General features: G+C 42.7%; 1 long non-coding RNA gene across 3 annotated transcripts in view; it reads left to right on the top strand.

The window, feature by feature from the left end:
* Positions 1–19600, top strand: part of LOC133232121 (uncharacterized) — a 63524-nt gene that overhangs the window by 31781 nt on the left and 12143 nt on the right. For 2 of the 3 annotated variants that reach the window (XR_009731312.1, XR_009731314.1), the window contains exons 2-4: positions 3420–3499; positions 6444–6574; positions 7573–7661. This is a non-coding gene — a long non-coding RNA (uncharacterized LOC133232121). The remainder of the gene's footprint in view (positions 1–3419; positions 3500–6443; positions 6575–7572; positions 7662–19600) is intronic. The other variant, XR_009731313.1, reaches the window with a different exon arrangement.

Genomic DNA, 19600 nt, shown 5'->3' with positions numbered 1-19600 from the left:
CTGGATCTTAGTTGCAACACTTGAACGCTTAGTTGCTGCATGTGGAATCTTAGTTCCCCGACCAGGACAGAACCTGGGCCCCTGCATTGGGAGGACGGAGTCTTAGCCACTGGACCATCAGGGAAGTCCCTATGTCTTGTCTCTGCATCAGGATCAGCAGAGGTGCTGGTTAAATATGCAGATTTCTACATCCAGTTGGTTGATCTTTGTCTAATTGCATCAGAGATCTGAGGTAGGACCCAGGAACCCCAACTATTAGCAAGGAGCTGGATGGATAAGAACCTTCAAGTATTTCACAGCATGGTGACCTGGAGTTGGAGGAGCTCTGGATTCGTCTACAGGTACCTGAGGTTTACTCTTCTTATGAAGTCTGTTACCAGTACCACCCTAGAGAGTCAGGTTCTCCTACCCACCTCTTAGCTGGTAACATTAGACCAATACTTATCGAGCACCTACCGTGCAATAGGAACGTTCTGGGTCTGCAGATAAAGTAGGAAAAAGTCCAGGTAAAAATCCTTGCTCCTGTGGAGCTAGTCTTCAAGTGTGTGTTAGTCACTCAGTCATGTCCAACTCTTTGCAACCCTACTGTAGCTCACCAGGCTCTTCTGTCCATGGGATTCTCTAGGCAAGCTGCCAGGGAAGTTCTGTGGGAGGGTTTCAAGTGGGAGGAGACAAATAATAAGTAAAATGGATAATAGTTAGAAAGTGGTAACTGTGGAGAAAATGAAGGGTGGGGTGGGGGTGGGGGACAGACTGGGGAGCGGGGGGAGTGGGAAAGCTGGAGCTGAGCACAGGGGTTGCGGTTTTCAGAAGGGCTTCCTGAAGTCATCTCTGAGAAGGTTACAGCTGAGTCATGACCTAATGAGGGAAAAAGTAAGGATGCTTTTATGGACTGAATATTGGTAGAAGGAGTAAGCTCCTGTGTTGAAGTCCTGGAGAAGAACCTTACCTCAGGGTGAATGGTACCTTAAGTCTCACTCACACCAGACCTAGCTGATATTTAAATGTGACTTTGGGATTAGGGTTGCTGCTGGAATGGGTTAAGACTTTGGGGTTATCAGGATGGGGGTGAGTGTATTTTGCATGTGCGAAGTACATGAATTTGCTGCTGCTGCTGCTGCTAAGTCGCTTCAGTCGTGTCCGACTCTGTGCGACCCCATAGACGGAAGCCCACCAGGCTCCCCCGTCCCTGGGCTTCTCCAGGCAAGAACACTGGAGTGGGTTGCCATTTCCTTCTCCAATGCATGAAAGTGAAAAGTGAAAGTGAAGTTGCTCAGTCGTGTCCAACTCTTCGAGACCCCATGGACTGCAGCCCACCAGGCTCCTCCATCCATGGGATTTTCCAGGCAAAAGTACTAGAGAGGGGTGCCATTGTTTTGTCCGTGAATTTAGGGGGTCCCTATTTTTGAAGTTGTTTAGTCACTAAGTTAGGCTTCTCTGGTGGCTCAGACAGTAAAGAAGAGCCAGCAATGAAGGAAACTTGGGTTCGAAAGATCCCCTGAAGGGCATGGCTACCCACTCCAGTATTCTTGCCTGGGAAATCCCATGGACAGAGAAACCTGGTGGGCTATAATCCATGGAGTCACAAAAGAGTCAAACACAACTGAGGGCCTGAATACACACCCAGAGTATATATGTTAATCCCGAACTACTTTACCCCACCCCCAACTCTAAAATTTTCAAAGTAGCTCCAAACTCCTAAAGTTCTTTTCTCTGAAGACTTCTGTAAACAATGTTTTCCTTCAGACCTTTCACTTATAGCAAAGATCATTTTCTTTTGTAACTTTCAGATACAGTGGAGTTGCTCACCTAAGTCCCATTGGACCAGATCATAAAGGAATCTGGAACTCATAGAAGTTCATGCTACACCCACGCCACCCCATTCGCGCCATGACATATGTCAAAGTGTGAAATCTCCCAATTTTTTGAGCCCTCTGCAGTCCCCATGTGTACAAAATGGAAAGGGAAGTTGGGAAACCAGAGCCAAGTTGTTTAATTAAGTCTTCCTAATTGGAAACTTTTTGTAAATCAAAACTTGATTCTCCTGGTTAATTCTGCTTATAAAACTTTGCAAATTAAAACCTAATGGAAAAGAACTAAAAAAAAAAAAAAAAATGAAAGCGTTGAAAAATTCCCAAACACCACAATGAAAAGCTATTCTATTTGTTCAGAAAGTTTACTACTAGGAAAATCTCATAACTTATTTAATCCCCTGCAGCTGGGAAAAGCAGTTTAGGTGGATAGAGGAGACAGTTAGAAGGCGTTCTCAAAGGGCAGGGGGACAGAATTGTGTTTCACTGTGCAACATAGCTGTTCAAAGCTTAAGGAAGACCCAAAGATTTGATTACAGGTTTGGTAAAATATTGATGAGGACTCAGTTCCTCCTCTGAATTCTAAGATGGTGTAAGAAGGTCTTACTTCTCTTACAGGTCCTAAGGAATAATAAATGCTAGTCACTCAGTTGTGTCCGACTCTTTGCGACCCCATGGACTATAGCCCTCCAGGCTCCTCTGTCCATGGAATTCTCCAGGGGAGAGTACTGGAGTGGGTTGCCATTCCCTCCTCCAGGGAATCTTCCTGACCCAGGGATTGAACCCCAGTCTCTCGCATTGCAGGCGGATTCTTTACCATCTTAACTACCAGGGAAGTCCAAAGAATAATAGGCAGTAGAAAAGGTAAACAAAAATCCCACATGATGAAAGGAAAATGGTTAAACAGGAGCAAAGCAAATGAATTCATCCTGATCTTTCCTACTATGCAGGCTCAGAAACAGACATACAATGTGATTAATCATATTTCTAAATTGGTTCTCAACAATAGTTTGGACATGTAATCAACACAGGTGATAATGCAAACTTACAGCAAGAAATGTGCATCGTCATTTATCAGTTAGTAAAAAATAAAGCAATTTCTGAATATTCCATTTAAAGGAAATCTTCTTCAAATCAGCTAACATTTAAATAATATAAAAGGTCTGCAATGAATTTCTGTGGTTTTGGTAAGCTCAAATTCCCTTCCCACTCTTCCATCAAGTATCCCATCTCTTCCTTTATGACAGAGGATGAGATGATTGGTTGGATAGCATCACTAACTCCAAGGATATGAATTTGAGCAAAGTGCAAGAGATAGTGCAGGACAGGGAAGCCTGGCGTGCTGCAGTCCTTGCGGTTGCAAAGAGTCAGACACATACAGCTAAGTGACTAAGCAACAGCAACCACCCCTGTCACCTCTGGAGGGGTTGGTGGGCACATGGCCATGATCTCAGGGAGAAACACCATCTAGAGCAGGTCGATTAGAACAACTCACTAGTCAGACATTATCAAGAATCCCAGCAATGGCCACAGAACCTCTGATCCTTCTCTTGGGACTTTTCACATGCAGAATGGGGAGAAACTGTCTTATTTCTCCTTTGTCTGCAGTTGTTGACTCAGGATGGTTCCAGGTTGCAGCTCCCCGGTCCGTGTGTTTTCCATGTGACAAGAACTTCACGGAGGAAGAGGTAAGTGGCCCCAACACATAGACAAGTAGAAATGAGAAAGAAGGGTGAACAAATAGGTTACTCAAGAGTAAGAAGACTCAAAGGCTTCCTTGGTGGCTCAGTGGTAAAGAATCTGCCTGGCAAGCAGGAGACATGGGTTCAATCCCTGGGTCAGGAAGATCCCCTGGAGAAGGAAATGGCAACCCACTCCAGTATTCTTGCCTGGAGAATCTCATGGACAGAGGAGCCTGGGGGGCTACAGTCCATTGGGTGGCAAGAGTCAGACACAACTGAGCAACTACACAACAAGAAGGACTCAGGAGTGAATACCACATTCTTCTAGTTATTAGATTCACTCAGTCCCAGACTCACTTTTACCTCCATCCCCTCTTTACATGACCCACTAAGTCTTTCTCTGGGCTTTCCCGATGGCTCACATGGTAAAGAGTCTGCCTGCAACGCAGGACACCTGGGTTCCACCCCTGGATTGGGAAGATCCCCTGGAGGAGGGCAGGGCGACCCACTTCAGTATTCTTGCCTGGAGAATCTCATAGACACAGGAGCCTGGCGGGCTATATAGTCCATGGGGTCATAAAGAGTCAGACACGACTGAGCAACTAAACACAGCACAGGTCTTTCTCCATGTTTGTCTTTCTGCCTTTGAAGCCAGGAGGCCTGACTAAAGGAGTTAATTCCCTTGTGATAGCTAAAACTCAGGTTTTATGTAAGAAACAAAATCTACATACATATATATGTATATAAAGCATAAATTTTCTATCTCTTCCCCCAAAAATGATAAGTTAGAAGAAACAGTGTCATGATTTTTTAAAAAATATTTATTTTTATTTATTTGCCTGTGCTGGGTCTTAAGTTTCAGCATGCATGATCTAGTTCCCTGATCAGGGATCCAACCCAGGCCCCTGCTTTGGAAGCATAGAGTCTCAGCTACTGGACCATCTGGCAAGTCCTGGTTTCATGATATTTTTAAATCCTGATAAATTCTCTAATATTGTGTCTGCTTTCCCAGTTACTTTAATTTGAACAGCATCCTGTTTAGAAAAGACACAGTCACCTGAAGCAGCTTTAATCAATGCTGATTTTGGATCTTTGTAGTGGGTACCTGACATAATCTATTTTAAAAAATGAAGGCAAAGAAATTTAAAGACATCCAGAATTGTAAGGGTATCAGATTTTTTAAAAAATCAAACTATTTAAATATTACTTTTAGAAAGTCAAAGAATAAGTGTGTATGTGGCAGAAATCACACATAAACCCCTAAGGGATGAATGGGGAAAAAAAATCCCCCAAACTGTGCTTAGGTTATGAAAGTGGAACTTGTGGCCTGGAACATGAATTTCAGGGTCATCATTACAATGAGCTTCAATGAGTACTTGATCTGAGAAAGGAAGCAGGGATGCTGGTTTGGCAACTATGTTTGATGACTCAAGGAAAGTGGTTTAATGAAGAGGAAGATGCTAAGTTTAAAGCTGCGTGGGAAAAGTCTGAGCACCATCCTTCATCATATGTGAATGTGAAAGTAATATTTCTAAGTTAAGGGATTATCTTATAGAGTACATATCTTTAAATACCCATATGTCCCTTGTTAATTAATTATTGAGCATAGAGGCTTTATTTCTTCATCTACATCACTAACATTCCTTTTTTTTAATGTGGACAATTTTAAAAGTCTTCATTGGATTTGTTACAATATTGCTTCTATTTTATGTTTTGGTTGTTTGGCTGGGAGGCATAGGGGATCATACATAGTTCCCCAACCAGGGATGGAACCCACACCCCCTGTATTGGAAGGCAGAGTCTTAACCACTAGACTGCAAGGGAAGTCCTCTATACCACTAACATTTTAATTGACTGATATTTTATTTTCTTCCATGATTTGATCGGGAAAATGGAGCATCACCTTACATACATGATGTGTGTGTGTATAGCATATTTATTCAGTTCAGTTCAGGTCAGTCACTCAGTTATATCCGACTCTGTGACCCCATGAACTGCAGCACACCAGGCCTCCCTGTCCATCACCAACTCCTGAAGCCTACCCAAACTCATGTGCATGGAGTCGGTGATGCCATCCAACCATCTCATCCTCTGTCATCCCCTTCTCCTCCTGCGCTCAATCTTTCCCAGCATCAGGGTCTTTTCAAATGAGTCAGCTCCTCACATTAGGTGGCCAAAGTATTGGAGTTTCAGCTTTAACATCAGTCCTTCCAATGAACACCCAGGACTGATCTCCTTTAGGATGGACTGGTTGGATCTCCTTGCAGATTTATTACATATATGCTTAACATGCTGGAGAAGACTTTTAGAGTCCCTTGGGGAGCAAGGAGATCAAACCAGTCCATCCTAAAGGAAATAAACCCTGAATGCTCATTGGAGGGACTGATGCTGAAGCTTAAGCTCCAGTACTTTGGCCACCTGATTCCAAGAGCTGACTCATTGGGAAAGACCCTAATACTGGCAAAGACTGAGGGCAGGAGAAGAAGGGGGCAACAGAGGATGAGATGTTTGGATGGCATCACTGACTCAATGGACATGAATTTGAGCCAAGTGTGGGAGACAGTGAAGGTCAGCGAAGCCTGGCATGCTGCCATCCATGGGATTGTAAAGAGTCGGACACGACTTAACTACTAAAAAAAACAAATAATAACATGCTTAACAGGGGGAGTGGGGGAGACAATTCAAGGACTCAGAAGTACAGGTAGAATGTGACCAATAGTTTTGGCGGGGGGCAGCAGGCAAGCCGGCCAGGTAATCCAAAGTTTGTGAGCCTGAACTCCACCTGAAACGGTTATTCAGGGTGAGGTTTCTCTGGTTTCACACGAAGTAAATTTAAAGGTAACTACTGAGCATCAGGGCCAAGAAAAATATTATAAAGCTCTCTGCACATATTTAAGTAAAATTCTGCCAGAATCCCTCCCACCCTTACCCCAGGCCTGTGTTTGTCCAGGGACAGAGCCGGACGCTAGGACCTCACCCAGGCGTTTGAGTGGCTGAAACATGGCAGGGAAGATCAGGAAAGTGCAAAATCCATGACTCCAGTGTAATAAATGATGGAAAAGAGAAGGCGTATAGAGTGAGGTAACGTTCCCTGTCAGGGGCTGGGAATACCGTTCCGCCACAAGCAAACAGTGCGTCTGTGTCTTGCTGCCTGGTCCCTCGGCTGTTTTTGCAGCTGAATCCTATTTTCCCAGCTGTGTCTGTCACCGCTGTCCCTGACGGTCATCCACAGCACACACGTCTGACCCGCCAAGGGGATGGGTCCCCCTGAGCCAGGCCTGGCGCTGAGCACTCCAGCTGCCCCCACTCACCTTGGGTCAGTTGGGTCAGTTCGATTCACTGTTTAGTGGGCAGCACTGTGTTCATTGTTAGGGCTACAAAAAACAGAACAAAACAAAATAATGCTCCTTCCTTAAAGAGTATGGTAGGGAAAACACGGCGTATGGATAAAAAGTAAGTGAACCGTCAGAGAATGAACCAAACGACTGGTAAAGGGGAAGGGATAGTTGAGGGGTCTGGGATGGACATGTCCACATTGCTATATTTAAACTGGATAACCAACAAGGACCTACTCTGTAGCACAGGGAACTCTGCTGAATGTTACATGGCAGCCTGGATGGGAGGGGAGTTTGGGGGAGAATGGATACATGTATATGTATGACTGAGTCCTTTCGCTGCTCACCTGAAACTATCACAACATTGTTAATCAGCTATACTCCAAAACAAAATAAAAAAGTTTTTAAAAAAGTGAGTGAACCTTGAAGGTGAAACCTCATGATACCAAATGAGAACAAGTAGCAGGTAACAAAGGTAATTATTTCATGCTCAATGAACCCATTATTTTTGGGCACATTGTCCAATTACAGTTTACCTGTATTATCTGAGAAAGTTATGAAATGGATACCAAAGTCCATCAAATGTATACAAACAGTTTAATGGGAGGCGGGGAAACCCACTTTGAGTATGACCACCTTCCAGTTATTCATTCTCTAAGGAGAAATTAAGATTTTCAAGTTAAATATCATAGAAATAAATGAAGGTGTTCATCCTCTGATATTTCATATTCTGCTCATTCTCAGGATGCTGTCTTTTAGAAATGTCTGGGTGACGTCAACATTCCTTTTCAAGTTGCAGAACTTCCCATCTTCCACCTACTTGAGTAAAAAAAGTACGTAATCTAAAGCAAAATAACCCAAACCCTTTGATATCTTCTACACCTTTACAGTGACTGAGCGACTTCACTTTCACTTTTCACTTTCATGCATTGGAGAAGGAAATGGCAACCCACTCCAGTGTTCTTGCCTGGAGAATCCCAGGCACGGCGGAGCCTGGTGGGCTGCCGTCTATGGGGTCGCACAGAGTCGGACACAACTGAAGTGACTTAGCAACCTTTACAGTGTTCGAGGGCTGGTAGAGTTTGTGAGGTATCCCAGAATCTGGACCACCCACAATATGCTGGGAAATAAACAAGAATTCTCCTTGCCCTCTAGCAACTACTCATAATAAAAATATGTTTCCAAAACTCAGCACATGGTTCCTGCAGAGTTTTAACGATATATTGGAAAAAGAATATAGAGGGAGAACATGTGAAAGGAAAAAAAAATTGTCAACGCCTCAGGACTCAGGACGCCAGGTGGATTCTTGCCGATGTTTACCATCCAAAACCTGGGAACCTAGAATAGTTTCTGAGAAATCTCCCATCAAGTAACTCTGGCAACATTGATACTATATTTTGAAGGGAGAAATGTTAGAGATGTTTCTTTCTTCCAAAATTTGCAATGGTGTCAGTGTTCAAGTCACAGTATCTCTTTTTTTTAACTTTTTATTTTATGTTGGAGTAGAGTTGATTTAAAATGTTGTGTTACTTTCAGATGTGCAGCAAAGTAATTCACATGTATCTCTTCTTTTTCAAATTCTTTTCCCATTTAGGATGTTACATAATACTGAGCAGAATTCTTGTGCTACACAATAGGTCTTTGTAGGTTATCCATTTTGAATATAACCTTGTGTACATGTCCATCCCAAACTCTCTATCTCTTCCCTGTACCCTTCCTTTCTTCCCAACCCTGTAGCCAGAAGTCCACTCTCTAGGTCTCCAGTCACGGTGTCTTATTTGAGCCGTTCTTTTTCCCAGAAAGTATGATGACACTTTGTAAACTCTGTGATTTCTATTTCCCTTTGAGCATCTTCCTCAACGTCTTAATCTTAAACTGAATTCAGCTCTAGAAGGTTACATCCAAACCCCTTGAGGAAAAAAAATAATAGATTATGAGGCTAAGAGTTTGACATCAACATATACATACTGCTGCTGCTGCTGCTAAGTCACTTCAGTTGTGTCCGACTCTGTGCAACCCCATAGACGGAAGCCCACCAGGCTCCCCTGTCCCTGGGATTCTCCAGGCAAGAACACTGGAGTGGGTTGCCATTTCCTGCTCCAATGCGTGAAAGTGAAAAGTGAAAGGGAAGTCGCTCAGTCATGTCCGACTCTTAGCTATATATTAAATAGATAAATAACAAGGACCTACTGAATAGCACAGGTAACTCTACTTAATAGTCTTTAATAACCTATAAGGGAATAGAATTGAAAACAAAATATAGTAACGATGAGCAATACTTGCTCTTGTAATTCAAGTTTACACACAGATAAAACTGTACAAAGTCAAAACCAGGGGGATTAGAGAGTGGCTCCTTTTTGCCCTCTTTTCCATCTAGAAGACATTTCCTGATTTCAGTTTACTCGGCAAATATCCACTAGGCAAGTAACAGTCAACTTGATATCATTCAGTTCCACTTCGTCACCCCCAGAGAAGCCACATTTTCTCCTGTAACTTCAGACTCAGACTTGAGAAACGACCTTTAGCACTTTGAGTTAATAATCGTGGAATGCTGCCGGGATATAACTTAATGGGGGTGGAATCAGCTGTAACCGTCCTTGTTGGTGGCACGCACCAGAGGTGAGTCTTTCTGAACACACTCCCACTGCTGTTAAGGGATTTGGGGTCCTGGCAGCAAACCGAGATGGCAGCTAGAGCTCTGATGTTCATTTCACTTTCTAATATGGCTGCACATCTCGTTCACTTTCCTGTCTCTCCTAGTCTCCTCTTTAGAAAACAATTTGTTTCATTCTCTGAAAGCTCTGATTAAACAGAAAAAAAAAAAAAAAAGTAGAGTCAGAGCAGTTTGAGCAAACTCTGTAACTGATAAGGGTTTAGGGTGTCTGAGACCCAAAGGTGGGGACGCAGCCTGCCAAAATCACAAGTTCTAAGGTATTGCTCAGGCCGTTAAATTAATCATGGGCAGTATACTAAAAATTGTTGTTGCTGCTCTCTGGTCCAGGAAACCGTGTTCTCTGGCAGCAAATAGTTGTTAGATGTGTCCTCAAGTGGCTGACGCCAAAAGAGAGAGATACACTTAAGGAACACTCCCAGCAGTGCCAGTGATTGTTGCCAATGATCAGAAAGAGAACCCTAAATGTGTTGAGGTCTTAAAGGTTTCAGTGAATGTTTTGTAAGCAACAGGAGGGCTTCCCAGGTGGCTCAGCTGTAAAGAATCTGCCTGTGATACAGGACACACAGGAGATGCAGTTTCGATCCTTGGGTTAGGAAGATCCCCTGGTGGTGGAAATGGCAACTCAGCCCGGTATTCTTGCCTGGGAAATCCCATGGACAGAGGAGCCTGGCAGGCTACAGTCCATGGGCTTGCAAAGTGTCGGACACAACTGAGAGCAACTGAGCACTGAAAGTAACATTCTTGAAGGAAGGCTCTGTTTGGAGTTATTTACATAACAAAATGACCTGGCCTTTAACGCAGCTGTTGATAAACCAATTTTCCAAGCCCCAAGTAATGCATAGCAAGTATTAGTATTCACTGGATAAACAATAAATAGATTTTCCTGATTGTCTTAGAATAAAGCAAATACCAAGTCTCTGGCCCAATTTCCCCCTTCAGTAACATCAACCAACATCCTCCTGCTAATGCTACCCAGTCCTCTATGTTTTAGTATCTTAAGAGCTAATCCTTTTGCAAGTTGCTTATGACTCATTTGGGAGGCTGAGTTTACACATGTAGGGATAACAAAGATAAATTAGAACCTGCTTTAAAAAAGCAGAGGATAGAAATAGGAGTCAGGTTTTTCAGGAAAAGTTATTGAAAGAGATTGAAACGCACCAAGGTCTTAAGTATCTGGGAAAGCCAGCCAAGACTAGTAACTAGAAGGTGGTGGATGGGATCGTATTTTGGTTCTGTCCCCTTCTGGTGGTGCTGAATGAGCATATGACCTAAGGATGTACGCATAGTCATCCCTTGGTATCTGTGGGGTACTGGCTACAGGACCGCCACAGAAACCAAAGTCCACAGATGCTCGAGTCCTTTAGTGAAGCCTCGAGTTCTGAATTCACTGATTCAACCAACTGCAGACCATAAACATAGTATCCAGCTACAGTTGGTTGAATCAGCAGATGTGGCATTTGAGGATATGGGAAGACCAGCTGCAATCAGTGTGACTGTCTCTTCCAACAGCCCCCTTCTGAGGGACTCCCAGCCTGGGGCACCCACAGTACCACACTGTGGGATGTTTTGCCTGGAAAAGCTTTTCTCTTGGGGATCGGCAAGATTCTTTTCCTCTCTTCCTAGAATTCTTTCCTCAAATGCCACCCAATCAATGAGGTTATCTTAAACCCATTTATAGAAAAAGAGCAAGCCCCTCCCTCACCCCAAATTAGCCACTCAGCAGGTTCTGTCCCCTTGCCCTGGTTCATTTTTCTCCACTGAACTTCTCGTCTCCTGCCAAGGTATGTATTGTACCATTTATTTTTGTTTGCCACCCTAATAGAATATATGTTCCTTGAGTTCAAGCACTGCCCTGTTCCCAGCACTTATTTACTGAGGACACCCAATACAATTTTTTGAATAAAAAACCAAATTATAATAACAGATTTAAATATCAATTTTTTTCCTTGAGCATTTCAGTGCTCAACTTATAAATATTATTATCCCTTTCATAAAATCTAGTACATTTTAACAAGCATCTTGAAATATGCCTTTGATTAGCATAAGATGAATGTAGTTTGTTAAATTTCATTAAGTATTTTAAACTGCACTTATAAATTAAATATATTCGACTTTCTAATTTAATATATGCCTCTAATAAGCAAAACTTCCCTAATACAGTAAATCCAATAAATTAAACATAACTACAGAAAATCTTTTCTGAAACCTTCTAGTTTTGTATGCAAATATAGTAAAAATTTTTTATAATCTTTCAACCAAATATTACATGTCTAAAATACATTACTCAGCTTTGGGATTTAAATTGGTATCACAAGACTATTTGTCAGATTAATAAATATGTCAATCTCTCTTAGACATACTTTAAGTATCACATATGCACAGATTATTCCTAAATTAATCAAATGCATATTGTGGAACTGATTTATCCCTTCCTTCTAACTTTCCAGACTATTAAGACACACCCACTAAGGAAAAACTATGGCAATAGTTGGAGTTGTCATAGCAATGGGCTGAGTTTGTATACAAGTCAGAGAGTTTAAACCAGGATATGAAATTTCGTGGTTCCCCAAACACTCATCATTATTTAGCCTTTTTGAAAGTTCATTCCCTCTGAGTGTCAGGGAAACCTCACAACCCATGTCCTTGGGTTCAACATACTCGGTTATCTAGTGGATATTCTTGTAGATGCAGTGGTTATCATGTTCACCTCACAAGATACACTGTTACCTAATTCTTTTTGATTTCAGAGTGTCCTCTGCCCTTACCACCTCCCTCCTGTCCATCATCCTTCACAAACCTAGTTTGCTTTATCACTTGATGGGATGATTCAAGTAATTTATTTCTAGCTTGATTCTTTTAAAAAGCATTTATTTATTTGACTGCACCAGGTCTTAGCTGCAGTATACAAGATCTTCACTTGCAGCATGTGAACTCTTAGTTGCAGTATGTGGGATCTAACTCCCTGACCAGGGGTCAAACCTGGGCCTTCTGCACTGGGGGCATGGAGTCTTAGCCACTGGACTACCAGAGAAGTTCCTTCTTGCTTGATTTTTTTAAAGACTTGATTGTTGGGTAGCATTGTCACTTGGTGAGCATGGGGATGCAGGGAGGGTCTCTGGAGCCTGGTGAGAATGTAGGAAGAGGGCCAAGAGATGTCAGGTGATGACGGTATCCTATGAGCAGTATTCTGGTGGGAGCTCCATGGCCCGTCAGAGCCGTGGGAACAGAGCTTCTCTTTGAGATCCCGTGAGACATCAGACAAACATGGAGGGCACTACTTTCTAGAAGCCTGAAGGTCTGATTCTGAAGGCAGGGCCAAGAAACAGGGCAGTTATTTGCATTAGTCACTGCTACTCTGATTCCGTCTTTATCCTGGGTGTGAAAAGATTAGGGGAAATCAGAGCTGATTTATTTTTAGAAAAATTTGTTGTGTGTCTACTCTGTTTCCGGTACTGAGATATACATAGTGATACAAAGATGGTCAGTCATTAACTCAAAAAACTCCATTGTATGGGATTTCCCTGGCAGTCCAGAGGTTAAGAGTGCCTGCCAGTGCAGGGGACACAGGTTCCATCCCTGGTTGGGAAAGATCCCAAAGATACCAAGGGGCAACTGAGCCCAGGCACTGCAGCTGCTGAGTCCATGCTCTAGAGCCTGTGCTCTGCAACAACAGACGCCACTGTAGAAGCCTCCACACTGCAAGAAGAGTAGCCGCCGCTCACCAGAACTAGAGAAAGCCCACAGGCGGCAACAAAGACCCAGTGCAACCCAAAATAAATAAATTAATTAAAAGTTTATTAAAATATTAATTAAAAAAAAACCACTATAGCAGGAAGTCTGAGATGTGTAAGTGCTGCCTGTTACCACAAAGGACGATATTATGATTGAAACATGGAGTGTAATTACTGTGCCAAGCCTGGTGCACTTGCTCAGTAAAGATCTGCAAAATGAACGGACGATAGAAGGACAGTTGAATGAATAAATGTCAGGTGCATGTTAGAACTAATAAATGCTTCAAGAATCCAGAAGGTGGAAGAAATAGACTGACCCGTCTGGAAATAACTGTGAAATACTCTTTTGTGAGTGATATCTGTATGTTTCACACAGTAGAGAATGGCCTCAGCCACTAAATGATGTAGAAGGTGTGCTCGTAAATATCACATGAAACAGAGGGAATGGTAACAAATCCCCAGTGGCTGAGATAAGAAGTTCAATGTTAAAGAAAGGAGAGGAATAAATATTGCATGGGGACTGTGAATCTAAACCGTCTGAGGACTGAGAACAGTGGCACAGTGGCTCAGTGACATGGGAAGCAAGGGTGTAAATGATGCCAACAGGCAGAGGGTGAGCTGGGGAAAGTCTATCTGCCCGTTGAGCTCAGCAGGCTCTTTACACCTTCGGTAAGAAAGAAACTCTTTGAATATCTGAGAGCAGCCTAATGCTTTCCGGAGAACTAGCTTCTCTGTCAGCAGCCTTCCAGAAACGGCTCCTAAAGAGATGCCAACTTGAGTTGAGAGTTTCTTTTGTGTGGGCTTCTGAACTCCTGGCAGGTAATTCAATCAAATTCCACTCTCCACCTGTCCCATTTTCCTCTCACCCTTGCCCCACCTGCCAAGAAAGAAAGATAAATGGAAGCCAGAACTAACGGAAAGCTATTCGGTGAATTACAGTCCCGTCGCAGATCATTGCAGCTGGAGCCTATGGGATTCGGGTTGTTTTGGGTCATCGCCAGTCCAGGGATTCTGTGAGGAAGCTACAGACTCCAGCTGTCTCATGGTGTCTTGTCTCAAAGACTCTGAAGTAGAGGTTGTGTGGCTGCCGCTCCTGGCACAGGGTGGAGAGGGAAAGGAGTCAGGTGGATTTGTGTCAGCCTCATCGAGTCCTTGCTGAGACCACCTTCAGCTCTGTGCCTGCTGTTGCCAAACACCGCAGAGTATTAACGACCATGCCAAGTAGATTGTTTCTAGAAAGGATGAGTCTGGGCGGGTATCAGCTGTCCTAACAGAGATGAGCAAATTGGAGAAAATAAAATAAAAAAATAACGCCAGTAAAAAGCACCTTTCTACAAGGTCAATGTGCACGCATGCTCAGTCGCTCAGTCGTGTTTGACTCTTTGAGACCCCATGAACTTTAGCCCACCAGGCTCCTCTGTCCATGGGATTCTCCAGGCAAGAATACAGGAGTGAGTTACCATGCCCTCCTCCAGGGGATCTTCCCGACCCAGGAATTGAAAGTTTCTCTTATGTCTCCTGCATTGGCAGATTACCACCAGTACCACTTGGGAAGCCCACAAAGTCAATGCCTGTCTTTTAATAAAGGGGCTTCCCTGGTGGCTCGGATGGTAAAGAATCTGCCTGCAATGCAGGAAATCCGGGTTTGATTCCTGGGTTGGGAAGATCCCCTGAAGAAGATCATGGCAACCCACTCCAATATTCTTGCCTGGAAAATTCCATGGACAGAGGAGCCTGGCGAGCTACAGTCCATGGAGTAACAAAGAGTTGGACACGACTGAGCAACTAACACACACACACACACGCGCACACACACACACAATAAAGCGCTCCTTGAATCACTCATGTAAACACTGAGCATGTATTTATGGAGTATTTATGTACTGAGTATGCCAGAGACTGCAATAAGTCATGAGGTCATAATGATGAAAACTCTTGGCCTCTAATTTATGGAGTTTGTGATCTACAATTCCAACAACATGCAGCTATTACAGAACGATGCCACGAGAATTCACACGAGGCAGCAACTAACTCTTCCTGTGAGTCAGGGAAGTCTTCTCTTTTGGGATTCTGGACCCAGTTTCAATGTGTGTGTGTGTGTGTGTGTGTGTGTGTGTGTGTGTGTGTATGTGGTGGGTCTCTCACATCAGTAAGTGATTCTCCAGACACCAACTGTGTTTCCTACAATTCAGCTCCGTTCTGACACTATCTAACCAGAGGTAGAACCAGATCCCACAAGCTAAGGGTTCAGCTGGACAAGCCTGCTCTGTGCCCCCAGTTCAGATACCAGCCTCAAGCCCAGATTATCACCTGTGCTTCTGGCTGACCAGCTGTGGATTCTGTCAGGAAAATGTAGGCATGGGTTCTAATTCTGCCACTATACGGGTCTATGGCTTTGGCAATGTTAGTTTCTTCTTTTCTTAAATTCTCACTTTCTGTAAAATGTGGAGAAAAGACTTGCTTTAAGGGATTATTGTATTAAGCAACTGAGGTAAGGCATTTGGCACAAGGTCTGATATATGACAAGCACTTTAAGAATTATATTCATTGTTGTTTTGTTGTTCTTATTATTGCTATATTTATTATTCCAGGGAAAGAACACCTATCAAAGGGGAGAGATCCTAGATTCAACTTAACAACAATAGTGTAACAGAGTTTCTGAAGCACGAGATCCCAATATACCATGAATAAATTTGTTTCTAAGTGTAGGAAACTGTTTTCTCCTCTCTCAATTTCAGTCAAGTTTCTTCTTTCAACCTCCATCTCCTTTTCTTTGTCTCCATTTCTATTGATGTTCCTGGTTTCCATCTCTGGGTCGGGAAGATCTCCTGGAGAAGGAAATGGCAACCCACTCCAGTATTCTTGCCTGGAGAATCCCATGGACAGAGAAGCCTGACGGGCTACAGTGCATGGGGTCGCAAAGAGTTGGACCCAATTGAGCATGCACTCACATTACTTCTTCTTTAATTCTCTTAAAAGAAACATCAGCTCATATTCATTATTATTGGTCGCATTCTGACTCTGGTTTTTAAAACCATAAAGCCTTCTATGCAGAAAAGTCTCTGTTGAAAATTCCAAGCTGTTTTAAAAAGACGACAATTAAAGTTAGTTTCTTCAGGGGAAGAAGATTAAAAGCATGGACACTACTTCACTGAGCCAATTATTCTCTTGACACAATTTAATTATCTAGTGCAACAAACCAGACACCTTTTCTGCCTGGCCATTTTAATGGAGTTTTGACACCAGGAATTTAATTAAGTTAGAAGATCCCAAAAAAACCCTTAGAAGTCAGACAATCTCTTTCTGGAGCATTGAGCATAAAAAAATTCATCACTTACGAGCAACATTATTAAATGAGGTTTATTACTCTATCCGTGGACTAAACCTTATTTCTGATGGGAATGCAGCTATTTTAGTTATCATTTTAACTATTTAAAGGGTTGTTGTTGTTGTTGTTTTTAAGATTCTAAAGATTACCAGGAAGAGCACTTGAGGATTAAAAACAAAACAAATAACAAGCAATTATTTATCCAGATACAAGAGGCAAACTTTAAAAGCTAGAAATAATCTTAAAGAAGTTGGAGACTTTTATTACACACACATATTCAATATATATTATGTAAAATGAAAATTTCCAAATACATACATACATACCTGGAAGGGTGCATGGAAGTAGTTTGTTCAAGGTCACAGAACAATTTAGAGGCAGAAATGAGATTAGAGTCCAAGTCTTCTATTGCAAAATGTAACATTAATTATTATCATAAGAGTCACATTCCTGGTTACCTTTATGATTATCTTCAAGAAGGAAAGGGATCTTATGAGACGGGGGAGGCGTGGGAGCTCCAAGGGGCCGGCTCTGTTCTATTTCTCCATCTGGATAATGGGTATATGGGTATTCATTTTATGATAATTCATTAAAGTAGACACTTATGTTTCATATACTTTTGTATTATGTTATTAATATATATTTAACAATCTCAGAAAGTTAAATAAATATATACATATCACATAGATATATAATATATGGGCATTTATCAATATTATATGAAAAGCTATATATAGCTGTTTCATGAACATATAATAGAGATAGAAATAAACATGATGTATATACAGACATACAAAGATATATATACACACACAATGTTCACTGATGCTGAAGCTGAAGCTTCAAAACTTTGGCCACCTGATGTGAAGAGCCAACTCACTGGAAAAGACCCTGATGCTGGGAAAGATTGAAGGCAAGAGGAAGAAGGGGATGACAGAGGATGAAATGGTTGGATGGCATCACCGACTCAGTGGCATCACTGACTCAATGGACATGAGTTTGAGCAAACTCCAGGAGATGCTGGAGGAGCCTGGTGTGCTGCAGTCCGTGGGGCCTCAAAGAGCTGGACACAACTGAATGACTGAGCAACAATGCTCACACTTTATCTGCACAGTCTAGTCCTTATATCTTGTTCCCCAATACACAATTAATTAAGCGCTATCTAAGACAGAGACAGATGTTGAGACCAGCCGAAAGCTAAGCAGCTCCCGTGGGATCAGTTTTGAGGATTCAAGCCACAGATCCCTAGTTCCTTAAGGAAGCAGACTCACAGGGGTGGGACCAGGTTTTGAAGTGGAATGTACCAGAGGCAGTGTGCTCACCTCCAACATCTGTTTTTCTCTTTTTTCTCCATAACAATAGAATTTCTAGCCAAGCCAATGACTGACCAGAACAGAGGATATTTCTCTGTTAGCTTGCAGCTAGGCATGTTCATGTGGCCGAATTCTAGGCAACAGGACGATACTTGAAGAGTCTCGTGGTTGTTCAGTTGCTCAGTTGTGTCCAACTCTTTGTGACCCCATGAACCCCTGCAGCATGAAGTTCCCTGTCCTTCACCATCTCCCAGAGTTTGCTCAAAGTCACGCCCACTGAGTCGATGATGCCATCTAACCATCTCGTTCCTTTTTAGGAAACAATGAGTTAGCACCTTTGTCTTTTAATTTTTCCCTCCATCCATCTGTTATCTGAAAAGCAATCTGGGCCCCAGAGGGTTTTGTGAAACAGAGCTGCCCTCCCATCCCTGGATTACATACCTCTGGGATTTTATGTGAAAAAGAACAACGTTGCTGTCTTGTTTAAGCTGCTGTTGTGTTAGGTTTATACATTACAGTCGTCTCTAATCCTAATTAACTCAAGTGTGCTTCTGCTGTTGGGTAAGAAGTGGTCTGGTGTGTGATGTATGTGAAAAGCTTTAGTGGATGTTTACAGCTGTAAAGGGTGGAAGACTCCACTTATGATAGTATAAAGCAGGCATTTATTAGCAGAGACAGTAATAATTAAGAAACCATAAAACCAAGGCTATCATGTAGTTTCACATAATAATGCCCTAAAGGCATTAGATGAATTTTATTTTCTTTCAGGAAAGATACTTAATATAAGTTTCTTAGATTATGTTGGCAATTTGTATTTGTGCCATATATATTAATAATAAAGAAGCTAAAGTGTGCAAACAGTCAGTCAGTCAGTTCAGCCGCTCAGTCGTGTCCGACTCCTTGCGACCCCATGAATCGCAGCACGCCAGGCCTCCCTGTCCATCACCAACTCCCGGAGTTCACTCAGAGTCACGTCCATTGAGTCGGTAATGCCATCCAGCCATCTCATCCTCTGTCGTCCCCTTCTCCTTCTGCCCCCAATCCCTCCCAGCATCAGAGTCTTTTCCAATGAATCAACTCTTCACATGAGGTGGCCAAAGTATTGGAGTTTCAGCCTCAGCATCGGTCCTTCCAATGAACACCCAGGACTGATCTCCTTCAGAATGGACTGGTTGGATCTCCTTGCAGTCCAAGGGACTCTCAAGAGTCTTCTCCAACACCACAGTTCAAAAGCATCAATTCTTCAGTGCTCAGCTTTCTTCACAGTCCAACTCTCACATCCATACATGACCACTGGAAAAACCATAGCCTTGACTAGACGGACCTTTGTTGGCAAAGTAATCTCTCTGCTTTTGAATATGCTATCTAGGTTGGTCATAACTTTCCTTCCAAGGAGTAAGCGTCTTTTAATTTCATGGCTGCGGTCACCATCTGCAGCAATCTTGGAGCCCAGAAAAAAAGTCAGCCACTGTTTCCACTGCTTCCCCATCTATTTCCCATGAAGTGATGGGACCAGATGCCATGATCTTCGTTTTCAGAATGTTGAGCTTTAAGCCAACTTTTTCACTCTCCACTTTCACTTTCATCAAGAAGCTTTTTAGTTCCTCTTCACTTTCTGCCATAAGGGTGGTGTCATCTGCATATCTGAGGTTATTGATATTTCTCCCGGCAATCTTGATTCCAGCTTGTGCTTCTTCCAGCCCAGTGTTTCTCATGATGTACTCTG

Source organism: Bos javanicus, chromosome 19 (genome assembly GCF_032452875.1).
Source record: "Bos javanicus breed banteng chromosome 19, ARS-OSU_banteng_1.0, whole genome shotgun sequence".
Classification (NCBI taxonomy): domain Eukaryota; kingdom Metazoa; phylum Chordata; class Mammalia; order Artiodactyla; family Bovidae; genus Bos; species Bos javanicus.
The sequence above is the reverse complement of the archived record's forward strand: the minus strand, read 5'-3'. Positions and strand labels throughout refer to the sequence as shown.